Genomic DNA, 4,138 nt, shown 5'->3' with positions numbered 1-4,138 from the left:
CTGTGAGTCCTGCACCCAGTCTGGAGTTTTGCCAGAAGGGTGTTTCATCTCTGCAGCAGGCAAGCAGCCTGGGGCCGGGGCTGAAGGCCTCCCAGGATCACGTGGCCCCTCAAGCCATGTCTGCTGGTCCCGCTCAGCCTTTGGGGCCATCACAGTGGGGTGGGAAGGCAAGCACTTCCTGGGGGAAGGAAGCTGGGCAAGTTGCTGCCTAGGACAGCACACCAAGTCTCCCCCATGCCGTTCCCTCCAGGTGCTAGCCACGGTCAGGGCCATCCTGCAGAGACTGGCGTCCTGCGACACCGTGGACGCCGGGCTGCAAATGGCCATCGTGAGCCTGACAGAAGACCATCCCGCTCACGTGGTCATGAGCCTCCTGCACTGTGCCCCATTATGTGACAGGTACGGGGCACCACTGCCTCCAGAGCTCGGTGCTCACCGCCCGTAGGGCCCCTCGGGCCTCTCTGTTTCCCAAGCCTGCTGCCATGCTCCCTCCCGGCCCCTCAGGGCACCGGGGCTCTGTCACCCGGCCCCACGCAGCTGCACGGGGCAGGGTGCTGACACACAGCTCTGGTCCCACAGAGCTGCCACACTGATGTGGAGGGCCATGGCCACCTCAGAAGTTGCCATGGAGGAGGTCCTTCCGGCGCTGCTCTCCGTGCTAGAGCAGCAGCCACCGCACGGCAGGATCTTCTGCAGCGGGAATGAGGCCGCCTTTGCCCTGGCTGTGAGTTTCTGGAGCTGGCCTTTGCTCGCCCTCCAGGTCACCCTCTCCAGCAGCTCTCCATGCTCTCCCCACGCTGCAGCTCCCGGCCTGGGCTGAAAGCTGGGCTCAGGGCAGGCTCAGGGACAGCAGGCCGGGTGCCCGCCCTGCCTCTCCCCTCAGGCCCTGCCTCATGGGCACCTCGGCACTGAGCTCTGCCTCGGGGTGCTTTGTCTCTTGCAGGCAACTCTGGTGCTGCGGAGGATTGTCCCCACGTCCGAGTGGCACTACGGGATGCACATTTATTCTCCCCAGCTGCTCGTGGATCTGCTCTTGCAAATGTTTTCTACCACAGAGCAGATGCCAGAGGACGTTGAGACCCGGAGCTTCTGGAGAGTGTGCCGGGAGGAACACGGCCTTCCCAGCGACCCCAACAGGTGCCAGTCGCCCTGTCCTTCCCATGCCCCCTGTGGCCAGGGCCAGTGCTCCCAGCGTGACCCGGCCTTTGCTCGGCACACAGGTTTGCAGCGCAGACCATGAAGGCTCTGCTTTCCCGACTGGGCTTCGACAAGAAGCTGGTGGCTCTGGAGCACACACAGGTCTGGGACGCCCTGCTCTGTGCCAACACCCAGCACGAGGCAGCGGGCCTGCTGGCCAGGTGAGACCCCCTTCTCCCCTCCGCCACCGCCAGCATTTGTGCCCCGTGCCCAGAGTGCCCCACACAGTCCCCGCGGCCGTAAGCCAGAGGGCCTTGCCACCGAGGCACGGCCGAGCAGACTGCACAAGCCTGGCAGAGGAGGATGCCCAGGAGCAGCCGCTTCCCAAGGGGCCCGTGTCCCCTTGCAGAGTGCTGGGGAATGATCAGACCTCTGTCACTCACTCCTGGGAGAGGTTTGCCCACCGGCTCAGGGCCTTGGTGCCTTTTTCCCCTGCCAGGGAGATGCGCCGTGGCTTGAGCCCCCTGTGTCCCCACATGGCCTCGCACCTGCTCAGCCTGCTCATCCGCAAGCAGCCACGCCGGGATCTGCCTGCTCTGGCCTTCTTTGTGGAGGTGAGCCTGACGGCCAGCGCTGCCTGCCTGAGCTGCCTCCCAGCTCTGGGGCCTCTGCTAGCCGCAGCCGCCTGGGACGCTGCCCGCGCCCGCTGCCGCTGCTGCAGGGGCCCGGCACTGTGCGGCTCCGGGCTCCTGCCGGCCGGCTCCCCCGTCACTGCCCTGTGCCTTTCAGCTCCTGGACTGTCTGGACTTGAGCCGACACGGTCCCAGTGCCCTCTGGCTCCTATCCAGGCACCTGCCCAGCCAGTGCAGGGACAGGCTGCGCCTGCAGCTCAGAGGCCTCGTGCTGCTCAGCAAGGAGCCCTCGCTGGTGAGAAGGGGGCAGTGGCTGAAGCCGCGCTGGCAGCGTGGGGCGGGGGAACACACACCTTTGGCCTTGGCTGGGCTCTGCCAGCAGAGGCAGCTGCTCCCAGCTCTCCTGCCTCCCGCTTCAGCTGCCCCAGTGCCCCGAGCAGCTGCTGCTGCTGCAGCCGTTCACGGCTTCACAGCACAGCCCCGTCTTGCACACAGGGCAGAGGAATACGCGGCCTCTATCAACACCTGCTGGAGCAGCTGCGTGATCCCAATGCGGAGATGCTCTGGACCAGCCTCTCCGTGCTCACGCACGTGCTGCAGGACAAACACCTCAAGATACCCAGCATCACCGCCCTGAAGCTAGCTGAGCCCCTGCTGCCACACTTTGACAACGTAAGGCTCTGTGCCCCCTGCCCAGGGCACTGGCCCCTGCCTGGAAACTCTGTGCTCTCTGCAGTTTTCGGCCGTTGCCCCAGTGGGCCTGGAGCATTTGGTGCTTAGGACTTTTCCTTTCCTTCCAGGACAACAGCCAGCTGCAGCTGCTCTCCATTCAGCTCTTCAGCCAGGTGATGGAGCTGGGAGTGGAAGAGGGGGAAGAGCCTCTCACGAGAATCCTGAGCCAGTGCCTGCTGCCTCTATTCCTGTGCTTGGCACGTGGCCAAGGTGAGGTTCTGTGGAATGCTGCCCCATCCATGGCAGGGGGCTCGGCCCCCTCCTGCCCTGGCGCCTGGCGGGCTCCAGCCTCCCCCTGGCCTTGGCACAGGGACACGGGTCCTGTGCCCTGGGCTCTGGTGCCACCTGCGGCTCTCTGCTGCTCTCCAGGACTCTCGCGAAGCCCTGCTTTGTGCGGCACGCTGCCCGAGGAGGACGGACCTGGAGGAGCTGCGGATGAAGTTCGCCCAGAGCCTGGTAAGGACAGCCCGGCAGCCCCAGCTGCAGGCTGGAGAAGCCCCCTGGCCCCAGTGCTCAGCGTGGGGGGCTGGCAGCTGTGCCCCTGCCCAGCGCCGCACCCGGGGCCGCCAGCCTGCGCCCCGCACACCACTCCCTGCCCTGGGACGTGCGGGCCGGCTCGGCCGGTACCGGGCTCGGGCAGCGCCCGGCCGAGGGGCAGAGCCTGCGCCGGGCCTTCCCTGCCAGCGCTCCCCGCAGCTGTTGCAGGACCTGAGCCCAGCGGCCGAGCACCTGCGCTGCGCCCTGCCGCGCCTGCAGAGCCCGAAGAGCCCCCTGTGAGAGACGGCCGTCAGCATCATTGGTGAGCCACAAGCCCGGCGTCCCTCCCCGCCTCCCAGCCCGGCTGCTGCCCCGGCAGCCGGAGCCGAGCCCTCCCCAGGGCGGCAGCGTGCGGCAGGGGCCCGGCCCGAGCCCTGCCCGGGGAGGAGGGCGTGCGGCCCCGGGGCTGGCAGCGCCCGTGTCGGGCAGCTGTGCCACCCGGGGCCGCCACCTGTGCCTCTGTCTTGCCAGGGGTGGCCGCAGCGCTCATGACGGGGCAGAAGGAGGAGCTCCAGGTCCTCACTGAGGGTGAGTGAGGGCAGCTGCGGGCCAGCGGGGACCGCCGGGGGCAGCTGCACATGCCGGCCCCGCAGCTACAGTCCATGCCCGGGCTGCCGAGGGCTCTGCTCCCTGTGCGGACCAGGGGCGGCGGGGGCAGAACCCGGAGAGCTTTCAGGGACACGTGGGGGATCCGTGGCCAGCACCTTCCGGCCCAAGCCCGTGGCTGCCTCTCCCTCCTGGCCATGGCAACAGCCGGCTGGGATGGCCCTGGCAGGAGGCTTTCCTTGCATTCCCTCAATCCGGCCTCTGGCCGTGGCTCTGTTCCTCTCTCTTCCAGCTCTTCAAGCCATCGGGGAAGATCAGAGCCCATCCTGCAGGAGCACACTGATGCAGCTGGCATTCAAAACCAGATCTCTGTGACTTCGTTTGTCAGCTGAATCAGATGGACCGGAGTCTGGCAATTTCCAGCTCCCACTGGAGATGGGAGCACCTGCAGAACAGAAGAGACCAGATGGAGCTCCAGGCACAGCTCTAGCTGCTCACAGCTGAGCCTGTGGGAAGCTCCAGGAGCTCCTGCCATCCCTCTCCCTGGTGGCATC

At 66.9% G+C, this 4,138-nt stretch overlaps 1 long non-coding RNA gene across 1 annotated transcript; it reads left to right on the top strand.

Moving 5' to 3' along the window:
- The first annotated feature begins 2,350 nt into the window (after nucleotides 1–2,350).
- Nucleotides 2,351–2,965, top strand: LOC135291806 (uncharacterized). Its single transcript, XR_010354505.1, has 3 exons — nucleotides 2,351–2,441; nucleotides 2,570–2,711; nucleotides 2,871–2,965. It is a non-coding gene; the product is annotated as an uncharacterized LOC135291806 (long non-coding RNA).
- Nucleotides 2,966–4,138: the final 1,173 nt, after the last annotated feature.

The sequence above is a fragment of the Passer domesticus genome, unplaced genomic scaffold, assembly GCF_036417665.1.
Source record: "Passer domesticus isolate bPasDom1 unplaced genomic scaffold, bPasDom1.hap1 HAP1_SCAFFOLD_122, whole genome shotgun sequence".
Classification (NCBI taxonomy): Eukaryota; Metazoa; Chordata; class Aves; order Passeriformes; family Passeridae; genus Passer; species Passer domesticus.
Note: the sequence above shows the minus strand (reverse complement) of the source record. Positions and strands in the feature narration are given on the sequence as shown.